Raw genomic sequence first — 18,084 nt, 5'->3', positions numbered from 1 at the left:
CAAATACATTTCATTGGAAAGGTAAAACACTCTACCTAGAAAATGATTGTTGGAAAATCAGATATGAAATCTGAATTATTTGCAAACCAGAAAGCTCAAGATCTGTGCTCTCACCACTAGTTTAACTCTGCCCCCTTGTGCGTACAGGATGCATTGAGATGGGGCCAATAAGCTTCCTAGAAAACAAGGCAAGTCCAGTGTCTCTCTTTAAAGGACTTGATTAAAATCTCCTGGAAAAATCATTTACAATTTCTAAATCTCATAGAATAATTTTATAAGGCATTCATTAAATAATTTGATAACATTCTATGGAAAAAAATAAACTACATTAAAATTATATTTAGGAACAGAACATCTCTCAAAATTTGTATAAACTTTATACTCTACATTGAAAATGATATCCTCAGGAACGACTTGTGCAACAGACCAATGAATGAAAAGATAAGACATATGAATCTATACCCAGGTGATTTTTGGTATAATTCCCTGTCTTACCTCTATAACATTCTCAAGTATGACTGTATTTGCTAAAATAGAAAACATTTTGACTTAAAATTCTAACTTAACAAAAGAATATTTGTTTTATTCTAATACATTTATGACAGTACTTTAAATACCAAACAACTTTTAAGTACTCATTAAAGTGAACTCTAAAGTACTCAATTAACTTTTAAAGCGAATTGACTTTATAGCAAAAACCTTAACAGTGTACTGAAGGGTTTGTGATATATGTAGAAAGAAAACAACAATAGTAGCCAAAGACGGAAGAGACTGCAAATGGAATTAGACTGTTGTAAGACTCTTATGTTATAGGGAAGTGATATAATGTTAATTTAAGACTTACTGTGATAAGTTAAAGATGTATAATGTGATCCCTTAATACATATATAGCCAATAAAAAACCAACAGAGGAGATAGAATAGAATACTAAAATAGTATTTGATTAATCCAAAAGAAAGTAGTGGTGAGGACTAAAAGAATTAAAAAAAAAAACCAGAAGGAATAACAAGAAAACATAGCAAGCTGATAGAATTAAACAAGATTCCACTAATAATTGTGTTCAATTTAAATAGGCTAAAAACTCTGTGTAGAAGGCAGATCGTCAGAATAGATAAGAAAAGCAACACATAATTATATGCTGCTTATAAGAGAGTCCCAATTAATATAAAACAAAGCCAATGGAAAAGTATAAAATACAATACACCATGCAAATTCACACATTATTGCACAAACTAGACTTCAAGGAAATGTGCTTTACTAGAGGTAATGGGGGTCATTTCAGAGTGACAAAAGGATCAATTCATCAGGAACATAAAAACATGAAATGTACACACATAACAGAGATACTATGATATAAAAAATGGCAGAACTTAAAGAGAAACAGAAAAGTTCACAGTAATAGTCGGAGATTTTAGCACTCCACTGTCAATAATAATTAGAAGACGTATATGAAAATAAAAGCATTCAGATTGATGAACACCTATAATGACCAACAACAAAACCATCTAGAACATTGTACTGAATAACCATAGAACACACATTCTTTTCTAATACATGTGAACATTAATCAAGATAGAACACATGACAGATCATAATACAAGTTTTGATAAATATGTAAGCATTGAAATACACAATATGCTATTCTGAACATAAGAAAATTAAATTAGCAATTAATAATAAAATAAATCTAGAAAATAATAAAATATTGGGAAATAAGCAACCACTCTTAAGCAACTAATAGGTTAAAGAAGGAATCACAGGATGAATTAGAAAATATTATGAATTAAATAATATGAAGACACAATATATCAAAATTTATAAGATGCAGCCAAAGCACTACTTAAAGGCAAAATTATGTCTATAAGTATGTAGAGTAAGAAGCTATAAAAATAAGCCATAAAAAAGAAAAAAAATTAAAAATTAAAAATTAAACCCAGAGTTACAAAAATAAGAAGTAATAAATATGAGTAGAGATAAAAAAAGAGTAAACCATGAATCAAATCAACAAATTTGATATAAAAATAATAAAAGTAAGAACATTCTATATAAATTTATTCTCCCCTGCAAGGAAGAAAAAAAGGAAAGAAAACAAAACACAGAGAAAAAACACAAACTACTAATATAAGGAATGAAAGATAATACTTCACTACCAATCCTGCAAGCAATACAGATAATAGAGGAGTATCATGAATAATTTTGTGCAAATAAATTCAACAATTTAGATGTGATGGAAAAGTTTCCAAAACAAGTATAAGAAGAAATTAAAAATCTATATACCTGTGTCTATTTATAAATTTGAATTTTCAGTTAAAAATTATCCTTCAAAAAATTGCCTGGCCCATATGGCCTCACAGATTAATTCCTTCAAACAAAACACTCTTCAATTCCTTTCATCAGGACATATATCCTTGATAACAAAACCTAAAAAGGGAATTACAGGGAAAGGAAATTTTAGACCATTATCTCTCTGGAACTTAGATTCAACAATTCTAAAAAATTTACAAATTAAATCCAAGAATACAAATAAATGAATAATTCATCATGACCAACTGGAGTTTATCCCAGGAATGCAAGGTTGGCTTAATATGTCAAAAATCATTCAATGGAATTTACCACACTAATAATAAAAGGAAAACATAACCATGTTTATACGTGCAATGAAGGTATGACAAAACTCAGCACACATTCATGGTTGAAAAGAATTATTTCAGCTTTTCTGTATATTTTAAATATTTTATTTTTACTTTTTATTTTATTTTTTATTTTTTGAGATGGATTTATTTATTTTTTCACTCTGTCACCCAGGTTGGAGTGCAGTGATGGAATCTCAGCACACTGAAATCTCTGCCTCCCAGGCTCAAGCGATCCTCCCACCTCAGCCTCCCAAGTACCTGGGACCACAGTCGTGTGCCACCACACCCAGCTAATTTTTTGTATCTTTTTGGTAGAAATGGGGTTTTACCATGTTGCCTGGGCTGGTCTTGAATTCCTGAGCTCAGGCAATCCATCCGCCTTGGCCTGAGCTCAGGCAATCCATCCCAGCCAAAGTGCTGGGATTATAGGCATGAGCCACTGTGCCTGGCCTATTTTAAATATTTTTAAATATACTGTTGGGAAAAAAACTGTAGAGACATGATTATGTACAATATTATAAAAATATAATTATCCTTAATTGATCTATAGATACAATGTAATCCTATTAAAAATCCCAGCAGGGTGTCTGTCTTTTTTAAGAAACTGTTTCTGAAGTTTATTTAGAAACACATATACACACACAAAAGAACAGGAAGAATGAAAACAAAGAACAAATTTGGAGGACTTACCCTACCTGATTTAACACTTATGATGAGGATATAATAATCAAGACAGTGTGATATTGGTCTAAAGATAGGCGTGTAGATTAATGAAACATAATAGAGACTTCAGAAATAGATTGATCCATATATAAATTTCCAAATTTATATAATTTATATTGGTGAATTCATTCACCAAATAAATTCAGTGTGGAAAAGGAACCTTTCAACAAAAAGCTCTGGAGCAGTGGATATCTGTAAGGAAAAATAATAAGCTTCAATTCCTGCCTCATGTAATATATAAAATTAATTAAAATTAATTACAAAGTAAAACAAAAATTGTCTAGAAGAAAACATAGCAGAATATCATTTTGACTTTAAAGTAGGCAAAGTATTCCTAAGCAGGGTAAAAAGAGACAGACGTGTCTTTTTTCCTGTTTTTGTTACAAACTGTAAGTGCTTTTATCCATTTTAATGGCTTGCCTATTCCCAGCATTATGTGGATCTTTAGCACAAGCTTTTCACTTATATAACAAAATGCAATTTTACTGCTACCAGATATATTACACTGGAGGTATAATGGTAACACTCAAATAGATATTCAAGGTAATTTTTAAGGAAAAGCAGAGTGAGTTAGAGTGCTTTGGTCAAACTTTCAAGGAGGTGAAACTTGAACCTCCTCTTGCTGCTGTAACAAATTACCACAAACTTAGTGGTTTAAAACACAGATTTATTCTTAAAGTTCTGGGGTCAGAAGTCCAAAATCAGCTAACATCAAGGTGTCAGCAGGGCTGCATTTCTTCTGAGGCTCTAGGGGAGAATCTGGTTTCTTCTGGAGGCTGCAGTATTCCTGGCTCATCTTCCCAACCTCAAAGTCAGCAATCACATAGCTTTGTCCTCTGCTTCCATCTGTAAATGTCCTTCTCTGACTGCTTCTCCTGCTTCCTTCTTTCACTAATAGGGATCACTGTGATTACATGGGGCCCACCCAGTTAATCCAGGATAAACTCCCCATCTCAAGATTGTTAACAAACATATCGGAAAAGGCCCTTTTCTTGTGTCAGGTGACATAGTCACAGGCTCCAGAAATTGGGGTCCTTATTCTGCTTATATCTGGGTAGAATTAGGATAGCAAGAGAGGAAGCACCTTTTAGATCGTAAAAGAATGAGTATGGTTTCATTGCAATGAGGAAGCTTTCTACTGGTTTAGAGTCTCACACTGGGAGGTAATGAGAGAATGAATCAGCTGAGGGGTGGTTCGGTGGGCAGCCAGGTAATCAGGAATATTGCTTTCCAGGCACAGCAGTTTTTTTTTTTTTTTTTTGACTTTTCTGGTCAATGGGAGTATTTTGAAGTTTTTAAAGTGTGGAATCAAAGGTCCTGGAGCTTTATAGCATCTTAGGGGAAGTCCTGACCCCATCCTGTGCCTTCAGGAATATGAAGTGTGATGAAGTTCATTTTAAAGATAAGACCACAAAAGTCTAGCTGTTGCCTTATCTGAGGCATAAATATGGAGTATTAGCTAGCCTTGTTACTGCATGAAGAGTGATTCTGGTTTGGAACTGGAGATACAAATCCTCTACACATTACCTTCCAGGGTCATTCATTTGTTAACTTTTCCTTTGGCCTAATAAAGAAGAGATGAAATGTGTCTGGGCTTTTCTGCCAATCAAAACTTCTTGGAGTCACAGATGCCAATTTTAATGACAGTCAATTAGCATGTAATATTTTTATATTCCATGGGAAATAACACTGAACCTTTGAAATCCATCTGAATTCAAGGGGAATTTTTTAGACAACCTGAAAAGAATGCTTGCTTGGTTGTCAAACTCTGAAAAGAATTTAATGCTTGTGAATATTTCCAGCCTTCAACTTTATCTAACAAATTCCTTCTTAATATTGTTACTCTTTGGAGTTCTGTCTCTTTCTTATACCTATTTAAACACCACCTCATATTTTTAGAATTCTCTATAATAGTATGGCTAACTATGAAGTCTTGCATATTCATGGCTATATATAAGATTTCATTTGATTAAAAATGGAATTGGAAATACAGGGTTAAAGGAACTTATCACTTAAAAGAATTTAGGAATTAATGTCTTTAAGAAAATAGTAAGAAGATTTCATGTTTTTATATGGTTATTCCTTTTGATGCCTTTTTTGGTATGATGTTATTTCAAAGTTGGTTCTGAAATATACACTTTATGATTTTTATATCATTTTTTCTAAATACACATTGATACATTTTGTTTACCATCTTATGAGAGGTATCTGCAATTTTTAACAGGTATAAGTTTAATCACTTATCCACATTGCTCTTATATCCAACAAGCTTTTTATTCTCAGTATTAGCACAATACCTTAAGTAACATATGCCTCTTGGTTTAACACCAGGTACCATACCTATCGAAACTTCCTTGGTACAGCTACATTTTTCTTTTCCCTGAACACCTTGCAAATGTTACTTTCTACCTACAACCCAAGACACAATTAATTTCTAAGATACCAGAGACATTGTTGGCAAAACATAACAATCTAGGGAGTTGCTTATTGAAGGATGGATACCTCTACGTGTTTCCCACAGTGGTGTGGGAAAATAATAGTGCATTAGGTAAGGTTATTGCAATATTGCAGAACTACCAGGGAGATTTTTACCCCTTGATGCTTAATTTTTATTCATTTCAATTCAGGTGAAATAATATCTCTTCAGCATTGGTTGGCACATGAAAGAAGATTAGCATATAGAAACCTATATATCACTCTGTATCATGAGATAAGGAATAAAGGACTATGTCATTCTTAGGTCCTTGAGCTCTAATGGACAAAATGTGGTAGCAGAAAAAATATGGGCCCCTAATTTTCAGCAGGAATCATTTTTAATAAGTCCATGACAGTGGATCTTCTTCACCCTGCAGTTGAGACTTTGGACCACTCCAGAGAGATGAACAGGAATGGAGGATTGTTGTTCTTCTGCTGGGGCATTTGCTCACAGCTCCACACATTGTGAACAATCAACTTTCTTTAATGGATGAAAGACAACTAGCAAGGGCCCTGTGACAAAGGATAGCGATGGGTGATGTGGCAGACCAGGGGTAGTGATGGATTATCCATTGAGAAAAGTGATTAGATCAGCTCCTTTAGAGAATGGATTATTGGTACATTTGTTCTGTTTCCAAATTTGTTGTTCCTTGAATTTCTTTAAAGGTGGCTAAAACTGAAAATCACTTTTTTCTTTGAGTCGGAGTTTTTGCTCTTGTTGCCCAGGCTGGAGTGCAATGGCACAATCTCGGCTCACTGCAATCTCCACCTCCTGGGTTCAAGAGATTCTCGTGCCTCAGCCTCTCGAGTAGCGGAATTACAGGTGCCCGCCACCACACCTGGCTAATTTTTGTATTTTTAGTAGAGGTGAGGTTTCGTCATGTTGGCCAGGCTGGTCTCAAACTTTTGACATCATGTGATCCACCTGCCTTGGCCTCCCAAAGTGCTGAGATTCCAGGCGTGAGTCACTATGCCCGGCCAATTGAAAATTACTTTAAGAGAACAATGATCAGCCGAAGACAAATTCAAACCTAGATGCAAACAAAACAAAGTTATACAGTTTTCTCATTAACATAAGCCAGGTGGAGGACTGATCCTTTGGAAATTATTTTCTGTATCATCTGAGTGGCAAAAGTCCCCTTAGAATAGTCAAGGACATTGATGGATAGCTCCTGAACTTGGGCTTAGAGTTGACTGTCTACAAACTCTAGGTGAAGTTCAAGATATTTCAGCTAGGTTTGTGTAGTTTGGGGTCTGTAAGTAGTTTCTGAAAACTGGCACAACAGTGGATTATTATCTCTTGGATCTGAAAGCTAAGATGTTGTTAGATGGCTGTGGATGATGTCATTCCACAGTAGGGAGCCTGGACTCAGAGTGGAAGGCCTTGACAGTTGAGGGCAGTAGTACTATAGATCAGTGGATTTTGGTAAGGTCTCTGGCAGTGGGGTTCAAGTGACATGTTTCTTTGACAAACTCCATAAATGCTTATCTCACAGACATCCACATGACTGTCTTAACTCCTTCAAGTTTTTGCTTAAGTGTCACCTTGTAATGGTTCTTTATTTAAAATTGTAGCATATTTCCACCCCCTTCACACTCCAGAGGCCTTCAATGCTGCATTCCTTTTTCTCTTTTCCATAGTTCTTATTACCATCTAATATATTATATCATTTAATTATATATTTTGTGTTCTTTAATTGTGTCTTGATTATAAGCTCCAAAAGGGCAAGGATCATTGTTTTTTTTTTACAGTGCTGAAACTCAAGGAACTTTTTTGTAGTTGGTGTGCAACAAATATCTTTTAAATGAATGAATTAATGGAAGGAGTGAACGTGGTCCTTGATACACTTCAATAATGCTTAAAATAATCATAAACCAACATTAGGCAACACACAAGTGTCCTGCCACTGGAGGGCCCTAGGTAATAACAAAAGTCTCAACAATCTAGCCATTAATGTTTTATGTGGGGAGAAACCCAAACTTTTATTTGCTGAAGATTTCTAGCTCATCAAAACTATGGTTGGTATATTTGGCAATTTCATGCATTTGCAATATTTACTTTTTAAATAAATATTTTATCCTTCAACTGAGTTCTTTAATTTTTCCATTTGGAAGGCACAGTTTCCAAGTAGAAAATCATTTTTGCACTGAGTACTTTGATTACTAATGTAATGAATATATTTATACCAATTTGTAATTTTAAATAACAACCTTCTTTGGAGCAAATTCCTTATCTATAAGATCCATGAAGATCACCACAGTTTGGCTATGAGAGGAGACAGGGTTAATGAAAATTTAACTTTTCCAGAAATTCTGAGCGTTCATATTGGCATATTTTAGGTTGTTAAAGATTTTCTTTATTTAGTTATAACGTGTCAATAATTTCCAGGTTTATCTTATAAATTCATACATATTTTAATATTTGACATATGAACACATATATATACCTATACATATATGATACACGAATACATACTACATGTCTATGGGCAATATATACATATATATGAGTATTTAGTATTAGGGATTTTATTGAGATTTACATTTTCTAGTGACTTTAGATTCAATATGAACCTCAGAATTTGCATGGTCAATGTAGTAAGATCATATTTTCGCTTTCTGAGTCCCCTAAAAGAAGAAATTAAATTCAAAGATTTAGAAGTGCCATCAATACTTTGCTCAAAATTTGACAAATCCATTATTTTTTAATGGAAGTTTTTAGAGCTCCCAACTCAGGAAGTCTTACTTAGGAAGTAAATCAAAAGTTACACATTTCAAACACAGAAAAAAATGAGAAATTTTATGGCAGCCTATTGTGAACCAGCCTAGTTTGCATCAGTGGAGGCTGGAACTGGGACGGTCTAAGTCTCAGGTAAGCCAGGCAAAGATTTACCTGGTGCAAGAGAGACACCACCAACAGAAAATACTTGGTTCCCAGGACACTAAAACGAAAGAAATTCTTCACCTGCAAATGTACCTGTTGGGGTGGCAGGGGCACTTCTGAGGACAGGGCACAGGGCCAGATGGCTGGTTTCACCACCTGCTGATGCCAGGGCACCGTTTTGGATCCCCCATCTTGCTCTCATTGTCTAGGTGTTTTATGACACCTCTTTCCACCACGGGGAGCTTTTTATCCATGTCACACATCTGCAAGGGAAGAAACAAAACCTTTTATACTCAATATTTTAAGATAAGTAATCTAACATAGTCTTCCATTTATCATATTTTCCTTTATCCACAGGAAGAAGAGATAGAATTTGGTGCTCTTGTGTTAAACAAAAAAATCTGATTTTCTATACTTTTAGAGTTACAGATGCTAGTTTGAAAACAGCATTTAATTACCATGGAATGCTTTGAGATGGAGTGTGTGTGTGTGTGTGTGTAGTGGTCCCATTCCAAAGGAGATAACGTTAAATCACTCAAGCCCAAAGAGTTCTAAGGAAACATCCAAGACATCCTAGTGAGGAAATTTTCCTGGTACCAAATGCCAAGCAGAATTTTATTCTTAAAAGATTTTTGGGTTTAAACTTTGACAGGATGTTTGAAATGAATTTACTATTTGGAATTTCATACCCTTCTTGCTCCTTCATAAACAGTCTCTTCTTATCTTCTCAGCATTGCATTTACTAGCCACAGCAGTTTGGGAGGGCTTACAGTTTAAAAGCTTCAGAGAGGAACACTTGCTCAGATTGAACCAGAAATCAAGGACATAGGGTAATGTTATGGACAGAATGGTGTCCTCCAACATTTATAGGTTGAAGCTCTCACCCCTGTGACTGCATTTGGGGATAGGCCCTTTAAGCTGGTGAAGTTAAACGAGGTCATTAGGATGAGACTCTAATCCAACAGCAGTGGTGTCCTTATAAGAAGGGGAAGAGACACCAGGGATGTGGCCACAGAGGAAAGACCGTGTGAGGACACAGCGAGAAGGCAGCCATCTGCAAGACAGGGAGAGAGGCCTCAGAAGCCAACTCTGCTGACACCTTGACTGGGGACTTTCTGCCTCCAGAACTGTGCAACAATACATTTTGTTTGAGTCATCCAGTCTGTGGTATTTTGTTGTGGCAGCCCTAGCAGACTAATACAAGTAATAATAAAACATTAACAAGAAGATAGGAAATAGTAGTTATTTCAATATGAGGCCCACTGGTTGTTTGCAAAAATGGCTACACTTTTTCGCAGGTCCTTCCATTAAGAGGTGATGTCTTCTGATTGTTTTTCCAGAATCTCTCTCTGCATCTCCATCCTGTTCTTGCCCTCAGACACTGACCTGTATAGACCATACCAACAGCTTCTCTGCCCTCTGACTTCTATTGCGTTGGCTATCAGGGAGCACCAGCAGGTGATGGGAGAGAGACAAGAGGGTGATTAGGGCACCGATTTGCCCAGAAACTTGCCTGCAGGGTCACTATGGGTTGGTTGCATCTCCTAAAGGAAGGTCCTCTCCACCCAGACTTCTATCTGCCTTTGAATTCTGGTAGCTGCCAGCTCCCTTCATCTCTTCAGGCCTAAAGCTGGTAGAGAAGGGATATGGTTTGGCTCTGTGTCCTCACCCAAATCTCACCTGGAATTGTAATAATCCCCACATGTCAAAGGCAGGACCGGGTGGGCATAATTGAATTATGGGGTGGTTTCCTCCACGCTATTCTCATTATAGTGAATTAGTTCTCATGAGATCTGATGGTTTTATAAGGGCTTTACCCTTCATTTAGCACTCATTCTCTCTCCTGCTGCCCTATGAAGAGGTGTCTTCTGCCATGATTGTAAGTTTCCTGAGGCCTCCCCAGCCATGTGGAACTGAGTCAATTAAACCTCTTTCCTTTATAAATTACCCAGTCTTGGGTATTTTTTCATAGCAATGTAAGAATGGACTAATACATGAAATCTGTTTCTTTCACGTCCCAGGGTCCAAAGTACAGCATGAACCGTTGCTGTTTCCTTCCCTGCTGCCCAGGCCTTTTAAATTAGTTCTTTTATTAAATTTTCTTCAAATTACCCTTACGTGATTGTCCCATTACTCCCTTGCCTGGACTCTGAGGGATACAACACAAAGACTATCAATCTATTCCACAGAGGAAATCATTTTTTCACCTACTAAATATCACCTGTGGTGGTGGTGGTTTTGTAAGTGGTGGTGGGGTGTGCATACAAGATTAGTATTTGTTTCTTTCTTGGAATTGCAGCACATCAAGTGATAACTTAGCATTTCTTGTCTTGCCTTCCCTGTGTGTATACTTCTGCATGTAAATCTATTTTCAGCCTGGAATAAAACATTTCTTCAAGGCAGACCAGGCTAATTTCATGGGTCAAGAGGCTACCATTCTGTCTTTAAAAAAAGAGCAAGTGACTGACTGCTTCTTACAGTATTTGTGTCAGGTAGGAATTATGCTAACTCTGCTGGTAAAGTACAAAGAACATCATAAACCAGACGAGGGGTTTACTTTCTAAGTAGTGAGAAGCACAGATTTTAGTCAATTCAATATTGGTGTGTGTGGCAGATTGCAAAATTGGTCACAACTTGTTACAACATTCCCCATCAAAGGAGAGGTTGTATTAGTGCATTCTCACAATTCTACTAAAGACATACCCAAGACTGGGTAATTTATAAAGGAAAGAGGTTTAATTGACTTGCAGTTCCACATGGCTGTGGAGGCCTCACAATCATGGCAGAAAGTGAAGGAGGAGGAAGGTTATGTCTTACATGGCGGCAGGCAAAGAGAGAATGAGAGCCAAGTTAAAGGGGAAACCCCTTATAAAATAATCAGATTTGGTGAGACTTATTCACTACCATGAGAAAAGTATGGGTGAAACTGCCCCCATGATTCAATTATCTCCCACTGGCTCCCTCCCACAACATGTGGGAATTGTGGGAGCTACAATTCAAGATGAGATTTGGGTGGGGATACAGCCAAACCATATCAGACGTCTATTTCTTCACCCTACAATTCCAGAGTGGCCTTGTGACCAATAGTGTGTGACAGAAGTGACAATAAGCAAGTCCCAAGTGTGAGCCTCAAAGGCTTTGCATACCTCTTCCCTTGGGACTCTCCCATTTGCTGGAGAGAGACCATAAGCAGAGAGGCTTCTATTGTCCTAGCTATCTTAACTGAGGCCATCAAAAACTTGCTAACTCCAGCTGACCTACTAGTTAACTAAAGACCTATGAATGAATGCAGCCAAGATCAATCAACAGTATCCCAGGGTGGAAAAAATCATCTAGTTTAGCCCAGCCCAAACTGTCAAAATGCAGAAGTGGAGCTAAACAAGTGAGTTTGTTTTAATCTAAGTTTTAGGAGTGATTTGTTATGCAGCAAATCTTGGTATATTATTGTAGTTCATCAGGGCACAAGGCCCTTCCAGTTTACTGTTCTGCCATTCCAAAAGTATCAGCTGTATCCTGATATTCACAAGGAGGCTGCTGGATTGCTAACCATTACGTTTGTATTCCAGACTGGAGGAAGAGGAGAAAGGCAAGAGGAGTCTCCCACTTGAAAAGATGCCCTCTATTAAAGGAGCTTGCTTAAGAACACCACCCAATGTTTCCCTTATATGTCTCCTTAGCTATGCCTATTTCCAAATAAAATTGAGAAGTATAGTTTTGATAGCTGGGCACATTGCAATCCAACCCCCACATAGGGGTTCTGTCATTGAGGAACAAAAGGAAAATTGGATATCACTTAGCAGTTAGCAATTTTACTACATTATTGTCATGAACCCTCTGGGATTTTAGGACAGCTTAACTTTGAATCTGTTGATGAATGACTCTTATTCTATTACATAGAATTCTTGTGTCATAACTAGGTTGGAGTTCTCATATATGCCTTTATCTTATTATTATTTTTCTTTTTGCAAAGTGAAAGCAAGTTTATTAAGACATTAAAGGAATAAAAGAATGGCTACTCCATAGACAGAGCAGCCCCGAGGGCTGGTGGTTGCCTATTTTTATGGTTATTCCTTGATGATATGCTAAACAAGGGGTGGATTATTCATGCCTCCCCTTTTTAGACCATATAGGATAACTTCCTGATGTTGCCATGGCATTTGTAAACTGTCATGGCGCTGGTGGAGTTTAGCGGTGAGGAAGACCAGAGGTCACTGTTGTTGCCATTTTGGTTTTGGTGGGTTTTGGGGCGGCTCCTTTATTGCAACCTGTTTTATCAGCAAGGTCTTTATGACCTGTATTTTGTGCTGGCCTCCTATCTTATCCTGTAACTTGGAATGCCTTAACTGTCAGAGAGTGCAGTCCAGGTTTCAGCCTCATTTTACCCAGCTCCTATTTAAGATGGAGTTGCTTTGGTTCACACACCTCTGACATTTCACCCCTTTCTTTTATAAGAGAATCCTTAATCCTAAGGGTTGCAGAGGAACAAAGATCCAACTTTTGTAACTTCTTCAGGCTGAACAGGGGCGATGATATTCCTGCCTACTTATTAGGGTCTCTCACATTCAGGGTAGACAGGAGCTCATTCAGAAAGCATCAGTATGGCGAGGGCCATTTGTGATTCTTGAGTTTTGACAAGAGGTGATATCTGGAAGATTAATAAGTGTTTAGTTTAAGAAAACATTCAGTAAGCTTTTTCTGGTATTCCTATACAAAGAGTAAAACAGCAATATATTCCACAAAATAAAGCAAAATAAGTAAAGTTATTCCAAGTAAACTAAATTAGAAGGCTTTTTACGAACTGGGCAACTGTTGGAACTAAGCTTATATGGGGTTGTTAACTGATTGTAATGTGCCCAGAATTAGAATACTGATCCAGATTTTTACATTGCCCATCCCTCTTGTTTCTTCTGAGCAGCAGTCAGAGATCACTGATTGGTTCACAGGAATAAGCAGGGTTACCCTAAATTGCAGAAACAAACTTAAAAACAACTAATGAGACTAGAATTTAATAACAAGTGTACCACAGTTCTTGAAACATAATATTTCTGTCTCCAGTTTCCCATTTTTACTAAAGACAAATCATAGTAAGACTGACTTGCTTTATTATATTTGGCCTAATTATTTGTATAAAGTGCAGCAAGAATAATTATTTTTCACATAGGCTTTTTAATTGGCTTTGAAGGAACTCTGTTTCATAAGGAATCTCAGATAAGACTTTTTTAAAGTTGAGTCCTGCCTTGGGTTGGTACCTTCAAATACCTATGAGTTGGGTAAATTTCTCTCCGTTTGAGGTCCCAAGATAACTTGGGGCTCCTGGACCTGATAGAAAGTGACATTCTTTACTTACCACAGGTCGGAAACCCCATACGGGCACTGTGTAGGCAAGGTATAAGGCAGTTCCCCAAGGGTCTCTTATTGGCTCTGCAAGTCAAGTTTGATTCCTTAAAGGAAAACACACCATTCCAGTGAAAGCCTTTGTAAAATAACCAATTTCTCCAAATTGTGTCCTGTTACAAAAGAAAACAGATTCTTATTGCACCTATGCAAATAACTATATTGCCATAAGTTAAGGATACTCACAACTAGTTTCCAAATTCCAGAGAAATCAGGTAGAGAGAAACAAATATGCTCCAAATTTTGTCCATAGGAGTATACTTTATTCAATTGCTGAAAGCTGTAAACAGCTCAAAAAAAAAAAAAAAATGATTCCTTGACTCTGAGAAACAAAATAAAGGATCAGCAACATTTTAAGCGAAGTTAAAAAGATTACTTCAGTTTTCTATTGCTTCAGTTAATTCAGTTAACTCATGTTCTATTTGATATTCATGAACATTCCAGCTCTTCATGAGAGTTCTGAAAGTCGTTTCTTCTATTCTAGTGTTACAATTTTCAGTTAGAAACCTGCATTTAAGAACACCTGCTAGAGTTCTATAGTTGATTATAAACCACCTTCTAAAGAGGATTAAAACAAGACAACAATTGTCTGTGGATGACAAAATGTTTTAGGACAGTCACTATTGAAGCCACAATTGATAAGAAAATGTAACTTCTGTGGCACACAAAATTTTATATAATTATAATTATTAATAACATACACTAAGTCATATTAGAATTATAGGAGTTTCCCATAACTTTGGAACATATACCAATAACACATTTATGCAAATATAGTTCCAAGAAAGCAAAATACCATTTCACATTTGTTAATGCTTCCTGTGTGATTTTTATACCAAATAAGCCAAATTTAACTTTTACATTAATGTACCATTAATGTTAAACTCAATGTTTAATAAAATCTTATAGACATATTTACCCAATTTTAATGTGTAACCGTAAGGTAAGAGTCTTATAAACCTTTTATAGCCCTTTACATTCTTTTTTTTTTGGAAAGAGCAGATCAGAAAAACCTGTTGTGCTTTTATTCCAATGTTTAATTTATGGAAAAACTGAATAATACCCCCTTTAGCCAATATGTTCACACACAGAATCTCTTACAATTAATTTTTATGAACCTTCCACAACTTGTTTAAATCTTTAGATTATTTTCTTACTTAAAACAACCCTTTAACACCTTAATCTAGGCAGAAAAAAGGTCCGCATTCCCATGACTTCTTATAATCTTTCACCAAAACACATTTTACTTTCTTTACACACCTTGCATGCAAAATTGTTTCTTTAGTAGTTTTAATTACATGTTATAATGTTAACTCTTAGAAACTTTTATTTTTGGTGGAAACCTTAGTAAATTTGAGATTCTAATTATGTACTAGGTGTGGAGCCTAGCCTAGGACACACCAAGCAGAAGCGCAGATAAGAGCTGACTCTCCAGCATAGCTAGGGGGTGTGGCTAACCCTACATGTCCCCAGGCCTCACCTAGAATCTAGTGGCTTTAAGGTAGGTAAATTGAACAATTTTCAAAAGTCAAAGAAACAGTTTGACCTTAAAGCATTTAACAAATCTGATATCTGACTTTAATTTAGACCAAATGTCTACATTTTCAAGACATTTTATTTTGCCAATAATCATTAAAACTGTCTTTATTTCCAAAAGATTACTAAAGTTATGTGAACAAAAAGCATTAAAGTTTCTATTGTTCTGACAAAATATTTGGTTTAAGTGCTTATTTTTCTAAGCCAATTAATGAGAGCTCTTTTATATATAAACATACAACACATATACATACACAGAAGATTCAGCACTTGTAAGATTTTTCATTTGCCAGTTTCTTAATTGGATTATGGGCTTCAAGGTGGAGCCCTTGGAAAAACAGGGCCAGGAAAGCATGTGTTTCTCGGGCTAAATAAGCAGCAAATAAGCAGCTGAAGGCAAAGACAGATCCTCAAAATTCAGGATGTCATTTTAGACTGGTTCCTGAATTCCCAAAAGGAGGGAAATAATATGGGAGAAGACAGTGCAGTGCTTCCACTCTGCATTTCATTTTGCAAGGCAACCCAAAGCCAATCAGCCCATTTTGTATCAGCTCATCCCTCATGGGAGTCTCATCTCCTGGGGGTGGGGGGATGGGAATGTCTCCTTATCTTCCAGGTGGCCAAGAGCATGCTTCTCTGATCCAAGTGTGCAAAGAGTCAAGTATCCCTTCATAACTACTATTAGCCATGCCGTAAAGTATATTTCCTACCTAGTCATTATACACCAAAGCTCTTTCATAATGTGAAGTAATTTCTGATATCCCCCGAATGCAAAACCATCAGATAACACAATGCAAAACAAAACAGAGCCTTTGATTTTGAGAGGGATCTATCTGCTTTTAATTCCTGGGGTTTCATGGAGAAAACATAAGTGTTTTGTTTTGTCTTGTTTTTCCCAAAACGGGGTCTGTGGCACCTCCTCTGTTTTTCCCAAGGACTCCCAGGCTACCAGAAGTTACCTTAGGGCCTCTCATTTGTGCACTAAGAGTGGCAAGACAAAAAAAAAAAAAAAATGGAGAAAAATAATTCAGCCGACTGAGAAGAGAAAACCTTTTTCCAGAAAAACAAGTTCCAAGAAGAGAAAAACATAAAGGCCTTTAAAATATATCTATAGCTTGTTTATCCACTTTTAATTAAGCTGATTTTAACCATAGCACTCTTTAATAAAGTCCTTTTAGAATTTAATATGCTAAATGGCCAATGTTTCTGGGTTTCTGGCTTTTGAACTTCACCAAAGGTCACCTGCTAGGTGCTTAGAGAAAGGAAAATTTAAGACAGTCCATGGAGAAGAGACTAGACAAAGATATTAAACCAGAAACTACTTACTTCCTAGGTGAGGAATCGAATTTGGACCGCCACTGTGAAAGTGCAAAACCTTAGCTAGTGGGTTATAGCAAGGGGCAGTCTCCATTTCTTTTCCCAGAATGAGTCAGAGTAGCTAATTTTGAGCTTGCAAAGGCTTTTATTTAATATAATTTTTAGAGCTAACTATGACATGAACCCTAAAATTCTTGTTCCCTGAAGGCGGAGACCAAAATTACTGCCACATGGTTAAAAGGTCAAGCTCCCAAGGGCATAAAACAATGTGGAGACTTCATCTAGTTTTTCTGTTTGTTTCAGGGAGCTGAAGCCAAGTTTGTTACTGACCAGTTTGCTGGATTGTCTTGAAAAGTGGGCTTACAGGTGTTCTAAGCCTGTGTTTTATCCTGAAGTACCCCTCGACATGGAAAAACGAATTCATAGCACAAAATACACCAGTTTACAGCTAGCCTTAGAATTCTTTTTCACATTAATTAAAACTTTACAGAGGAGCTACACACTGATCCTTTTTTTTTTTTTTCCATTCATTCAACTGTTTGCATGGAGAGAGAGAGAAGCCAGAAATCTGACTGGTAAGAAATTCTTACCCTTTGCCGGCATGACAGGCTTCTGGGTTCCCTTTCCCTGAGCAGCCCTAGTGATCCGGCTTGCGGGCTTACGGCACCATCGGCCTGGGGGTCAAGCTGCACCATAGGGAATATTATTATTTTTTCATTCTGGCCAGAGCAAAATACATGTGATAAAGCATAGACATTAGCTACTCTGCTTAGCACCCAATATCAAACTGGCAAGTCTTAAATTTGCCCCCAGATGGGCCCCTTTATCTTTAATCCAATCTCTGACTTGGAGTTTCAATACGTGGTCTCTGGGCAAGGTGGTTGCCCTGAGTTAGAGAAAAGAAAGGCAAAGGAGAGAGAGAAAAGCATTGCCTGTGGCAGGGTGGGGAAGGTGAAATGCCTAGGGAGGCCAGAGAAAAAGACCCACCCATTGTGGTGACACTGAAAATTTCAGGCGGCTGCGGCTGCTGTTGTGAAGGGATTTTTTCCCAGCAGTCTCATCAGCTCTCATGTTTCCCCTTTTAGGGAGGAAAAAGCTCCCCATGTCCCATGATCCTGTACA

Source organism: Symphalangus syndactylus, chromosome 16 (genome assembly GCF_028878055.3).
Source record: "Symphalangus syndactylus isolate Jambi chromosome 16, NHGRI_mSymSyn1-v2.1_pri, whole genome shotgun sequence".
Taxonomy (NCBI): Eukaryota; Metazoa; Chordata; class Mammalia; order Primates; family Hylobatidae; genus Symphalangus; species Symphalangus syndactylus.
Note: the sequence above shows the minus strand (reverse complement) of the source record.